This window comes from Stenella coeruleoalba, assembly GCF_951394435.1.
Source record: "Stenella coeruleoalba genome assembly, contig: scaffold_111, whole genome shotgun sequence".
Taxonomy (NCBI): domain Eukaryota; kingdom Metazoa; phylum Chordata; class Mammalia; order Artiodactyla; family Delphinidae; genus Stenella; species Stenella coeruleoalba.
The window spans coordinates 266,160-280,431 of record NW_027645943.1 but is presented as its reverse complement, the minus strand read 5'-3'; the positions used below and the strand labels follow the sequence as shown (position 1 = coordinate 280,431).

Here is a 14,272-nt window from a genome sequence, read left to right as displayed (position 1 = left end):
CAGGAACTGAATTACAGAACAGAAGAGGGTCTCAAATTTAGAAAAACAACTTATGCTTGCTTAAGGGTAAAGGTGAGCTGGGGTGCTGCATAAAACCAGAGATTGAAATGAGCACAGATAAAGTTCCTTAAGCCAAATATGGAATAGAAAAGAGCTACTCCTTGCTCAACGAAATGGACTCAACACCCCCATATTAAACGCCTAGGAATGTACCTGACTTGTAAGTATCTTAAAACCTATGGATTGCTATGTCTCCGAAAGAGAATCAAGCATGTGTACAGGGGCATAAACGCAGCAGTGATAGGATTGGAGAGGTTCGGTGAGCAAATGAAGACCCTTTGAAGTCATATTGCATGGTTCCCATTCCACGGGTTTCAACTACCCAGGTTTAAGGTATTCTTCCTTCAGCTAAAACATGCATGTGGAACCTAGAGTATGATCAACCATGTGATCGGGAGACGTGTTCAAATATGTCTCAGTTTTCCTCCCCTGGTACTCGGGTGCAACATTGCAGACGCTTTACTAACACTCTCCCCACTTGGAGAGTCAGTCCCTTTAACCTCCTGTTTGGCCCAGTTTGCAATTTCTGCGGAAGATGAACAGGAATAGCGAGAACCAATGAGAGGCTAGCTGGAGGTGTCTGGACGGGCAAATTTAACTCTCATTTCCCACCAGGAAGAGGAAATAACCAAAGGCTCAGCGTGCCATACCGGAACCAGATTAGGGCCTGAAGCCATCCTGCGGTGTTGCAGCCAGCTCAAAAGAATCCGAGTTGAAGAAAGGAGCTCAGGGGCACTGTAATTCACAAACCTGCAGAGTTATAAATGACAGCTATCGTCCAAAAATAGACTGAAGTAAGGCTGCCAAGAGGAGTTGAAAGCGGGGCAGAATTGCAGGAAACCAATTTCAGGAGGTAGACTGGAATTGCATTGAAAGCATAGGAAAAGAGGCAGAACGTCCACAATGATGCACTTGGCCAAAAAGGGCGTATGCGTTTTTTCCTGAATATATTCAGGAAAAAACGCATACGCCCTTTTTGGCCAACCAAGCAAGCTTGCAAAGGAAATCTGCACTACAATGAAGTCTCACTTCCCCCCGGTCAAAAGGGCCATCTGAAAAAAGTGTAAAATCCAGAAAGGCAGGACAGGCCATGGAGAACTGGGAGCCTTGTTATGCTGATGGGCGGGATGTAAATTGCCAACAACCACTCGGGAGAAGTGTATGGTGTTTCCTGAAACATCTAAAAAACAAAGCAACAGAACCTAGGGCACTTCCACTTATGGTCCTATAGCTTAGGGAAATTAAAATAAAAAAGACACAGCCACCCCAAAGTTTGGGACGCCTCCGTTTACAAGAACCTCGTTTACCGTACATGTTCAATATCACAGAAAGTGAAAAATGGATAAAGAACTTGTGGTACTTACGTACAATGCAGTATCACTCAGCGATGAAATCTATGTCATCAGGCCCGTAGCAACATAATGAGTGGATTCAGGTACGATGATTCTAACTGAAATAAGTCACACAGAAAAAGAAACATCATAAGGTATCACTAATACACGGAATGTAAACTTGGCTACACAGGAACTGCATTCCAAAACAGAACAGGGTCTCAAATTTAGAAAACCAACTTATGCTTGCTTAAGGGTAAAGGTGAGTTGGGGTGCTGCATAAAACCAGAGATTGAAATGAGCACAGATAAAGTTCCTTAAGCCAAATATGGAATAGACAAGAGCTACTCCTTGCTCAACGAAATGGACTCAACACCCCATATTAAACGCCTAAGAATGTACCTGACTAGTAAGTATCTTAAAACCTATGGATTGCTATGTCTCCAAAAGAGAATCAAGCGTGTGTACAGGGGCATAAACGCAGCAGTGATAGGATTGGAGAGGTTCGGTGAGCAAATGTAGACCCTTTGAAGTCATATTGCATGGTACCCATTCCACGGGTCTCAACTCTCCAGGTTTAAGGTATTCTTCCTTCAGCTAAAACATGCATGTGGAACCCAGAGTATGATCAACCATGTGAACGGGAGACGTGTTCAAATATGTCTCAGTTTTCCTCCCCTGGTACTCGGGTGCAACATTCCAGACGCTTTACTAACACTCTCCCCACTTGGAGAGTCAGTCCCTTTAACCTCCTGTTTGGCCCAGTTTGCAATTTCTGCGGAAGATGAACAGGAATAGCGAGAACCAATGAGAGACTAGCTGGAGGTGTCTGAACGGGCAAATTTAACTCTCATTTCCCACCAGGAAGAGGAATTAACCAAAGGCTCAGCATGCCGGGCCGGAACCAGATTAGGGCCTGAAGCCATCCTGCGGTGTTGCGGCCAGCTCAAAAGAAACCGAGTTGAAGAAAGGAGCTCAGGGGCACTGTAATTCACAAACCTGCAGAGTTATAAATGACAGCTATCGTCCAAAAATAGACTGAAGTAAGGCTGCCAAGAGGACTTGAAAGCGGGGCAGAATTGCAGGAAACCGATTTCAGGAGGTAGACTGGAATTGCATTGAAAGCATAGGAAAAGAGGCAGAACGTCCACAATGATGCACTTGGCCAAAAAGGGCGTATGCGTTTTTTCCTGAATATATTCAGGAAAAAACGCATACGCCCTTTTTGGCCAACCAAGCAAGCTTGCAAAGGAAATCTGCACTACAATGAAGTCTCACTTCCCCCCGGTCAAAAGGGCCATCTGAAAAAAGTGTAAAATCCAGAAAGGCAGGACAGGCCATGGAGAACTGGGAGCCTTGTTATGCTGATGGGCGGGATGTAAATTGCCAACAACCACTCGGGAGAAGTGTATGGTGTTTCCTGAAACATCTAAAAAGCAAAGCAACAGAACCTAGGGCACTTCCACTTATGGTCCTATAGCTTAGGGAAATTAAAATAAAAAAGACACAGCCACCCCAAAGTTTGGAATGGCTCTGTTTACAAGAACCTCGTTTACAGTACAAGTTCAACATCGCAGAAAGTGAAAAATGGATAAAGAAGTTGTGGTATTTACTTACAAAGCAATATCACTCAGCAATGAAATCTGTGTCATCAGGAACTTAGCAGCACAATGAGTGGATTCAGGTATGATGATTCTAACTGAAATAAGTCACACAGAAAAAGAAACATCATAAGATATCAGTAATACACGGAATGGAAACTTGGCTACACAGGAACTGAATTACAGAACAGAACAGGGTCTCAAATTTAGAAAACCAACTTATTCTTGCTTAACGGTAAAGGTGAGTTGGGGTGCTGCATAAAACCAGAGATTGAAATGAGCACAGATAAAGTTCCTTAAGCCAAATATGGAATAGACAAGAGCTACTCCTTGCTCAACGAAATGGACTCAACACCCCATATTAAACGCCTAAGAATGTACCTGACTAGTAAGTAACTTAAAACCTATGGATTGCTATGTCTCCGAAAGAGAATCAAGCATGTGTACAGGGGCATAAACGCAGCAGTGATAGGATTGGAGAGGTTCGGTGAGCAAATGAAGACCCTTTGAAGTCATATTGCATGGTACCCATTCCACGGGTTTCAACTACCCAGGTTTAAGGTATTCTTCCTTCAGCTAAAACATGCATGTGGAACCTAGAGTATGATCAACCATGTGATCGGGAGACGTGTTCAAATATGTCTCAGTTTCCCTCCCCTGGTACTCGGGTGCAACATTCCAGACGCTTTACTAACACTCTCCCCACTTGGAGAGTCAGTCCCTTTAACCTCCTGTTTGGCCCAGTTTGCAATTTCTGCGGAAGATGAACAGGAATAGCGAGAACCAATGAGAGGCTAGCTGGAGGTGTCTGGACGGGCAAATTTAACTCTCATTTCCCACCAGGAAGAGGAATTAACCAAAGGCTCAGCATGCCGGGCCGGAACCAGATTAGGGCCTGAAGCCATCCTGCGGTGTTGCGGCCAGCTCACAAGAAAGCGAGTTGAAGAAAGGAGCTCAGGGGCACTGTAATTCACAAACCTGCAGAGTTATAAATGACAGCTATCGTCCAAAAATAGACTGAAGTAAGGCTGCCAAGAGGACTTGAAAGCGGGGCAGAATTGCAGGAAACCGATTTCAGGAGGTAGACTGGAATTGCATTGAAAGCATAGGAAAAGAGGCAGAACGTCCACAATGATGCACTTGGCCAAAAAGGGCGTATGCGTTTTTTCCTGAATATATTCAGGAAAAAACGCATACGCCCTTTTTGGCCAACCAAGCAAGCTTGCAAAGGAAATCTGCACTACAATGAAGTCTCACTTCCCCCCGGTCAAAAGGGCCATCTGAAAAAAGTGTAAAATCCAGAAAGGCAACAGGCCATTGAGAACTGGGAGCCTTGTTATGCTGATGGGCGGGATGTAAATTGCCAACAGACACTTGGGAGAAGTGTATGGTGTTTCCTGAAACATCTAAAAAACAAAGCAACAGAGCCTAGGGCACTGCCACTTATGGTCCTATAGCTTAGGGAAATTAAAATCAAAAAGACACAGCCACCCCAAAGTTTGGAACGGCTCTGTTTACAAGAACCTCGTTTACAGTACAAGTTCAACATCGCAGAAAGTGAAAAATGGATAAAGAAGTTGTGGTATTCACTTACAAAGCAATATCACTCAGCAATGAAATCTATGTCATCAGGCCCTTAGCAGCACAATGAGTGGATTCAGGTATGATGATTCTAACTGAAATAAGTCACACAGAAAAAGAAACATCATAAAATATCAGTAATACACGGAATGTAAACTTGGCTACACAGGAACTTAATTACAGAACAGAAGAGGGTCTCAAATTTAGAAAACCAACTTATGCTTGCTTAAGGGGAAAGGTGAGTTGGGGTGCTGCATAAAACCAGAGATTGAAATGAGCACAGATAAAGTTCCTTAAGCCAAATATGGAATAGACAAGAGCTACTCCTTGCTCAACGAAATGGACTCAACACCCCCATATTAAACGCCTAAGAATGTACCTGACTTGTAAGTATCTTAAAACCTATGGATTGCTATGTCTCCGAAAGAGAATCAAGCATGTGTACAGGGGCATAAACGCAGCAGTGATAGGATTGGAGAGGTTCGGTGAGCAAATGAAGACCCTTTGAAGTCATATTGCATGGTACCCATTCCACGGGTTTCAACTCCCCAGGTTTAAGGTATTCTTCCTTCAGCTAAAACATGCATGTGGAACCTAGAGTATGATCAACCATGTGATCGGGAGACGTGTTCAAATATGTCTCAGTTTTCCTCCCCTGGTACTCGGGTGCAACATTGCAGACGCTTTACTAACACTCTCCCCACTTGGAGAGTCAGTCCCTTTAACCTCCTGTTTGGCCCAGTTTGCAATTTCTGCGGAAGATGAACAGGAATAGCGAGAACCAATGAGAGGCTAGCTGGAGGTGTCTGGACGGGCAAATTTAACTCTCATTTCCCACCAGGAAGAGGAAATAACCAAAGGCTCAGCGTGCCGTACCGGAACCAGATTAGGGCCTGAAGCCATCCTGCGGTGTTGCAGCCAGCTCAAAAGAAACCGAGTTGAAGAAAGGAGCTCAGGGGCACTGTAATTCACAAACCTGCAGAGTTATAAATGACAGCTATCGTCCAAAAATAGACTGAAGTAAGGCTGCCAAGAGGACTTGAAAGCGGGGCAGAATTGCAGGAAACCGATTTCAGGAGGTAGACTGGAATTGCATTGAAAGCATAGGAAAAGAGGCAGAACGTCCACAATGATGCACTTGGCCAAAAAGGGCGTATGCGTTTTTTCCTGAATATATTCAGGAAAAAACGCATACGCCCTTTTTGGCCAACCAAGCAAGCTTGCAAAGGAAATCTGCACTACAATGAAGTCTCACTTCCCCCCGGTCAAAAGGGCCATCTGAAAAAAGTGTAAAATCCAGAAAGGCAGGACAGGCCATGGAGAACTGGGAGCCTTGTTATGCTGATGGGCGGGATGTAAATTGCCAACAACCACTCGGGAGAAGTGTATGGTGTTTCCTGAAACATCTAAAAAACAAAGCAACAGAACCTAGGGCACTTCCACCTATGGTCCTATAGCTTAGGAAAATTAAAATAAAAAAGACACAGCCACCCCAAAGTTTGGGACGCCTCCGTTTACAAGAACCTCATTTACCGTACAAGTTCAATATCACAGAAAGTGAAAAATGGATAAAGAACTTGTGGTACTTACGTACAATGCAGTATCACTCAGCAATGAAATCTATGTCATCAGGCCCGTAGCAACATAATGAGTGGATTCAGGTACGATGATTCTAACTGAAATAAGTCACACAGAAAAAGAAACATCATAAGGTATCACTAATACACAGAATGTAAACTTGGCTACACAGGAACTGAATTCCAAAACACAACAGTGTCTCAAATTTAGAAAAGCAACTTATGCTTGCTTAAGTGGAAAGGTGAGTTGGGGTGCTGCATAAAACCAGAGATTGAAATGAGCACAGATAAAGGTCCTTAAGCCAAATATGGAATAGACAAGAGCTACTCCTTGCTCAACGAAATGGACTCAACACCGCATGTTAAATGCCTAAGAATGTACCTGACTAGTAAGTATCTTAAAACCTATGGATTGCTATGTCTCCGAAAGAGAATCAAGCATGTGTACAGGGGCATAAACGCAGCAGTGATAGGATTGGAGAGGTTCGGTGAGCAAATGTAGACCCTTTGAAGTCATATTGCATGGTACCCATTCCACGGGTTTCTACTACCCAGGTTTAAGGTATTCTTCCTTCAGCTAAAACATGCATGTAGAACCTAGAGTATGATCAACCATGTGATCAGGAGACGTGTTCAAATATGTCTCCGTTTTCGTACCCTGGTACTCGGGTGCAACATTCCAGACGCTTTACTAACACTCTCCTCAGTTGGAGAGTCAGTCCCTTTAACCTCCTGTTTGGCCCAGTTTGCAATTTCTGCGGAAGATGAACAGGAATAGGGAGAACCAATGAGAGACTAGCTGGAGGTGTCTGGACGGGCAAATTTAACTCTCATTTCCCACCAGGAAGAGGAAATAACCAAAGGCTCAGCGTGCCGTGCCGGTAGCAGATTAGGGCCTGAAGCCATCCTGCGGTGTTGCGGCCAGCTCACAAGAAAGCGAGTTGAAGAAAGGAGCTCAGGGGCACTGTAATTCACAAACCTGCAGAGTTATAAATGACAGCTATCGTCCAAAAATAGACTGAGGTAAGGCTGCCAAGAGGACTTGAAAGCGGGGCAGAATTGCAGGAAACCGATTTCAGGAGGTAGACTGGAATTGCACTGAAAGCATAGGAAAAGAGGCAGAACGTCCACAATGATGCACTTGGCCAAAAAGGGCATATGCGTTTTTTCCTGAATATATTCAGGAAAAAACGCATATGCCCTTTTTGGCCAACCAAGCAAGCTTGCAAAGGAAATCTGCACTACAATGAAGTCTCACTTCCCCCCGGTCAAAAGGGCCATCTGAAAAAAGTGTAAAATCCAGAAAGGCAGGACAGGCCATGGAGAACTGGGAGCCTTGTTATGCTGATGGGCGGGATGTAAATTGCCAACAGACACTCGGGAGATGTGTATGGTGTTTCCTGAAACATCTAAAAAAGAAAGCAACAAAGCCTAGGGCACTGCCACTTATGGTCCTATAGCTTAGGGAAATTAAAATAAAAAAGACACAGCCACCCCAAAGTTTGGGACGCCTCTGTTTACAAGAACCTCGTTTACCGTAGAAGTTCAATATCACAGAAAGTGAAAAATGGATAAAGAACTTGTGGTACTTACGTACAATGCAGTATCACTCAGCAATGAAATCTATGTCATCAGGCCCGTAGCAGCATAATGAGAGGATTCAGGTACGATGATTCTAACTGAAATAAGTCACACAGAAAAAGAAACATCATAAGGTACCACTAATACACAGAATGTAAACTTGGCTACACAGGAACTGAATTCCAAAACAGAACAGGGTCTCAAATTTAGAAAAGCAACTTATGCTTGCTTAAGGGGAAAGGTGAGTTGGGGTGCTGCATAAAACCAGAGATTGAAATGAGCACAGATAAAGTTCCTTAAGCCAAATATGGAATAGACAAGAGCTACTCCTTGCTCAACGAAATGGACTCAACACCGCATATTAAACGCCTAAGAATGTACCTGACTAGTAAGTATCGTAAAACCTATGGATTGCTATGTCTCCAAAAGAGAATCAAGCGTGTGTACAGGGGCATAAACGCAGCAGTGATAGGATTGGAGAGGTTCGGTGAGCAAATGAAGACCCTTTGAAGTCATATTGCATGGTACCCATTCCACGGGTCTCAACTCTCCAGGTTAAAGGTATTCTTCCTTCAGCTAAAACATGCATGTGGAACCCAAGTATGATCAACCATGTGAACGAGAGACGTGTTCAAATATGTCTCAGTTTTCCTCCCCTGGTACTCGGGTGCAACATTCCAGACGCTTTACTAACACTCTCCCCACTTGGAGAGTCAGCGCCTTTAACCTCCTGTTTGGCTTAGTTTGAAATTTCTGCGGAAGATGAACAGGAATAGCGAGAACCAATGAGAGGCTAGCTGGAGGTTTCTGGACGGGCAAATTTAACTCTCATTTCCCACCAGGAAGAGGAAATAACCAAAGGCTCAGTGTGCCGTGCCGGAACCAGATTAGGGCCTGAAGCCATCTTGCGGTGTTGCGGCCAGCTCAAAAGAAAGCGAGTTGAAGAAAGGAGCTCAGGGGCACTGTAATGCACAAACCTGCAGAGTTATAAATGACAGCTATCGTCCAAAAATAGACTGAAGTAAGGCTGCCAAGAGGACTTGAAAGCGGGGCAGAATTGCAGGAAACCGATTTCAGGAGGTAGACTGGAATTGCATTGAAAGCATAGGAAAAGAGGCAGAACGTCCACAATGATGCACTTGGCCAAAAAGGGCGTATGCGTTTTTTCCTGAATATATTCAGGAAAAAACGCATACGCCCTTTTTGGCCAACCAAGCAAGCTTGCAAAGGAAATCTGCACTACAATGAAGTCTCTCTTCCCTCCGATCAAAAGGGCCATCTTGAAAAAGTGTAAAATCCAGAAAGGCAGGACAGGCCATGGAGAACTGGGAGCCTTGTTATGCTGATGGGCGGGATGTAAATTGCCAACAACCACTCGGGAGAAGTGTATGGTGTTTCCTGAAACATCTAAAAAACAAAGCAACAGAACCTAGGGCACTTCCACTTATGGTCCTATAGCTTTGGGAAATTAAAATCAAAAAGACACAGCCACCCCAAAGTTTGGGAGGCCTCTGTTTACAAGAACCTCGTTTACAGTACAAGTTCAACATCGCAGAAAGTGAAAAATGGATAAAGAACTTGTGGTATTTACTTACAAAGCAATATCACTCAGCAATGAAATCTGTGTCATCAGGCCCTTAGCAGCACAATGAGTGGATTCAGGTATGATGATTCTAACTGAAATAAGTCACACAGAAAAAGAAACATCATAAGATATCAGTAATACACGGAATGTAAACTTGGCTACACAGGAACTGAATTACAGAACAGAACAGGGTCTCAAATTTAGAAAAACAACTTATGCTTGCTTAAGGGTAAAGGTGAGTTGGGGTGCTGCATAAAACCAGAGATTGAAATGAGCACAGATAAAGTTCCTTAAGCCAAATATGGAATAGACAAGAGCTACTCCTTGCTCAACGAAATGGACTCAACACCGCATATTAAACGCCTAAGAATGTACCTGACTTGTAAGTATCTTAAAACCTATGGATTGCTATGTCTCCGAAAGAGAATCAAGCATTTGTACAGGGGCATAAACGCAGCAGTGATAGGATTGGAGAGGTTCAGTGAGCAAATGAAGACCCTTTGAAGTCATATTGCATGGTACCCATTCCACGGGTTTCAACTACCCAGGTTTAAGGTATTCTCCCTTCAGCTAAAACATGCATGTGGAACCTAGAGTATGATCAACCATGTGATCGGGAGACGTGTTCAAATATGTCTCAGTTTTCGTACCCTGGTACTCGGGTGCAACATTCCAGACGCTTTACTAACATTCTCCCTACTTGGAGAGTCAGTGCCTTTAACCTCCTGTTTGCCCCAGTTTGCAATTTCTGCGGAAGATGAACAGGAATAGCGAGAACCAATGAGAGACTAGCTGGAGGTGTCTGGACGGGCAAATTTAACTCTCATTTCCCACCAGGAAGAGGAAATAACCAAAGGCTCAGCGTGCCGTGCCGGAACCAGATTAGGGCCTGAAGCCATCCTGCGGTGTTGCGGCCAGCTCAAAAGAAACCGAGTTGAAGAAAGGAGCTCAGGGGCACTGTAATTCACAAACCTGCAGAGTTATAAATGACAGCTATCGTCCAAAAATAGACTGAAGTAAGGCTGCCAAGAGGACTTGAAAGCGGGGCAGAATTGCAGGAAACCGATTTCAGGAGGTAGACTGGAATTGCATTGAAAGCATAGGAAAAGAGGCAGAACGTCCACAATGGTGCACTTGGCCAAAAAGGGCGTATGCGTTTTTTCCTGAATATATTCAGGAAAAAACGCATACGCCCTTTTTGGCCAACCAAGCAAGCTTGCAAAGGAAATCTGCACTACAATGAAGTCTCACTTCCCCCCGGTCAAAAGGGCCATCTGAAAAAAGTGTAAAGTCCAGAAAGGCAACAGGCCATTGAGAACTGGGAGCCTTGTTATGCTGATGGGCGGGATGTAAATTGCCAACAGACACTCGGGAGAAGTGTATGGTGTTTCCTGAAACATCAAAAAAACAAAGCAACAGAGCCTAGGGCACTTCCACTTATGGTACTATAGATTAGGGAAATTAAAATCAAAAAGACACAGCCACCCCAAAGTTTGGAACGGCTCTGTTTACAAGAACCTCGTTTACAGTTCAAGTTTAACATCGCAGAAAGTGAAAAATGGATAAAGAACTTGTGGTACTTACGTACAATGCAGTATCACTCAGCAATGAAATCTATGTCATCAGGCCCGTAGCAGCATAATGAGTAGATTCAGGTACGATGATTCTAACTGAAATAAGTCACACAGAAAAAGAAACATCATAAGATATCACTAATACACGGAATGTAAACTTGGCTACACAGGAACTGCATTCCAAAACAGAACAGAGTCTCAAATTTAGAAAACCAACTTATGCTTGCTTAAGGGGAAAGGTGAGTTGGGGTGCTGCATAAAACCAGAGATTGAAATGAGCACAGATAAAGTTCCTTAAGCCAAATATGGAATAGACAAGAGCTACTCCTTGCTCAACGAAATGGACTCAACACCCCCATATTAAACGCCTAAGAATGTACCTGACTTGTAAGTATCTTAAAACCTATGGATTGCTATGTCTCAGAAAGAGAATCAAGCATGTGTACAGGGGCATAAACGCAGCAGTGATAGGATTGGAGAGGTTCGGTGAGCAAATGAAGACCCTTTGAAGTCATATTGCATGGTACCCATTCCACGGGTTTCAACTCCCCAGGTTTAAGGTATTCTTCCTTCAGCTAAAACATGCATGTGGAACCTAGAGTATGATCAACCATGTGATCGGGAGACGTGTTCAAATATGTCTCAGTTTTCCTCCCCTGGTACTCGGGTGCAACATTGCAGACGCTTTACTAACACTCTCCCCACTTGGAGAGTCAGTCCCTTTAACCTCCTGTTTGGCCCAGTTTGCAATTTCTGCGGAAGATGAACAGGAATAGCGAGAACCAATGAGAGGCTAGCTGGAGGTGTCTGGACGGGCAAATTTAACTCTCATTTCCCACCAGGAAGAGGAAATAACCAAAGGCTCAGCGTGCCGTACCGGAACCAGATTAGGGCCTGAAGCCATCCTGCGGTGTTGCAGCCAGCTCAAAAGAAACCGAGTTGAAGAAAGGAGCTCAGGGGCACTGTAATTCACAAACCTGCAGAGTTATAAATGACAGCTATCGTCCAAAAATAGACTGAAGTAAGGCTGCCAAGAGGACTTGAAAGCGGGGCAGAATTGCAGGAAACCGATTTCAGGAGGTAGACTGGGATTGCATTGAAAGCATAGGAAAAGAGGCAGAACGTCCACAATGATGCACTTGGCCAAAAAGGGCGTATGCGTTTTTTCCTGAATATATTCAGGAAAAAACGCATACGCCCTTTTTGGCCAACCAAGCAAGCTTGCAAAGGAAATCTGCACTACAATGAAGTCTCACTTCCCCCCGGTCAAAAGGGCCATCTGAAAAAAGTGTAAAATCCAGAAAGGCAGGACAGGCCATGGAGAACTGGGAGCCTTGTTATGCTGATGGGCGGGATGTAAATTGCCAACAACCACTCGGGAGAAGTGTATGGTGTTTCCTGAAACATCTAAAAAACAAAGCAACAGAACCTAGGGCACTTCCACCTATGGTCCTATAGCTTAGGAAAATTAAAATAAAAAAGACACAGCCACCCCAAAGTTTGGGACGCCTCCGTTTACAAGAACCTCATTTACCGTACAAGTTCAATATCACAGAAAGTGAAAAATGGATAAAGAACTTGTGGTACTTACGTACAATGCAGTATCACTCAGCAATGAAATCTATGTCATCAGGCCCGTAGCAACATAATGAGTGGATTCAGGTACGATGATTCTAACTGAAATAAGTCACACAGAAAAAGAAACATCATAAGGTATCACTAATACACAGAATGTAAACTTGGCTACACAGGAACTGAATTCCAAAACACAACAGGGTCTCAAATTTAGAAAAGCAACTTATGCTTGCTTAAGTGGAAAGGTGAGTTGGGGTGCTGCATAAAACCAGAGATTGAAATGAGCACAGATAAAGGTCCTTAAGCCAAATATGGAATAGACAAGAGCTACTCCTTGCTCAACGAAATGGACTCAACACCGCATGTTAAATGCCTAAGAATGTACCTGACTAGTAAGTATCTTAAAACCTATGGATTGCTATGTCTCCGAAAGAGAATCAAGCATGTGTACAGGGGCATAAACGCAGCAGTGATAGGATTGGAGAGGTTCGGTGAGCAAATGTAGACCCTTTGAAGTCATATTGCATGGTACCCATTCCACGGGTTTCTACTACCCAGGTTTAAGGTATTCTTCCTTCAGCTAAAACATGCATGTAGAACCTAGAGTATGATCAACCATGTGATCAGGAGACGTGTTCAAATATGTCTCCGTTTTCGTACCCTGGTACTCGGGTGCAACATTCCAGACGCTTTACTAACACTCTCCTCAGTTGGAGAGTCAGTCCCTTTAACCTCCTGTTTGGCCCAGTTTGCAATTTCTGCGGAAGATGAACAGGAATAGGGAGAACCAATGAGAGACTAGCTGGAGGTGTCTGGACGGGCAAATTTAACTCTCATTTCCCACCAGGAAGAGGAAATAACCAAAGGCTCAGCGTGCCGTGCCGGTAGCAGATTAGGGCCTGAAGCCATCCTGCGGTGTTGCGGCCAGCTCACAAGAAAGCGAGTTGAAGAAAGGAGCTCAGGGGCACTGTAATTCACAAACCTGCAGAGTTATAAATGACAGCTATCGTCCAAAAATAGACTGAGGTAAGGCTGCCAAGAGGACTTGAAAGCGGGGCAGAATTGCAGGAAACCGATTTCAGGAGGTAGACTGGAATTGCACTGAAAGCATAGGAAAAGAGGCAGAACGTCCACAATGATGCACTTGGCCAAAAAGGGCATATGCGTTTTTTCCTGAATATATTCAGGAAAAAACGCATATGCCCTTTTTGGCCAACCAAGCAAGCTTGCAAAGGAAATCTGCACTACAATGAAGTCTCACTTCCCCCCGGTCAAAAGGGCCATCTGAAAAAAGTGTAAAATCCAGAAAGGCAGGACAGGCCATGGAGAACTGGGAGCCTTGTTATGCTGATGGGCGGGATGTAAATTGCCAACAGACACTCGGGAGATGTGTATGGTGTTTCCTGAAACATCTAAAAAAGAAAGCAACAAAGCCTAGGGCACTGCCACTTATGGTCCTATAGCTTAGGGAAATTAAAATAAAAAAGACACAGCCACCCCAAAGTTTGGGACGCCTCTGTTTACAAGAACCTCGTTTACCGTAGAAGTTCAATATCACAGAAAGTGAAAAATGGATAAAGAACTTGTGGTACTTACGTACAATGCAGTATCACTCAGCAATGAAATCTATGTCATCAGGCCCGTAGCAGCATAATGAGAGGATTCAGGTACGATGATTCTAACTGAAATAAGTCACACAGAAAAAGAAACATCATAAGGTACCACTAATACACAGAATGTAAACTTGGCTACACAGGAACTGAATTCCAAAACAGAACAGGGTCTCAAATTTAGAAAAGCAACTTAT

At 43.9% G+C, this 14,272-nt stretch overlaps 1 long non-coding RNA gene across 16 annotated transcripts in view; it reads right to left on the bottom strand.

Moving 5' to 3' along the window:
• The window catches only part of LOC307181455, a 947,438-nt gene that overhangs the window by 699,989 nt on the left and 233,177 nt on the right, over nucleotides 1–14,272 (bottom strand). The window contains exon 1 of one of the 16 annotated variants that reach the window (XR_013826800.1): nucleotides 1,425–1,504. The exons of the other annotated variants lie outside the window; for them this stretch is intronic. This is a non-coding gene — a long non-coding RNA (uncharacterized lncRNA). Of the gene's footprint in view, nucleotides 1–1,424; nucleotides 1,505–14,272 lie in introns of those variants that run through there. 16 annotated transcript variants of the gene reach the window in all.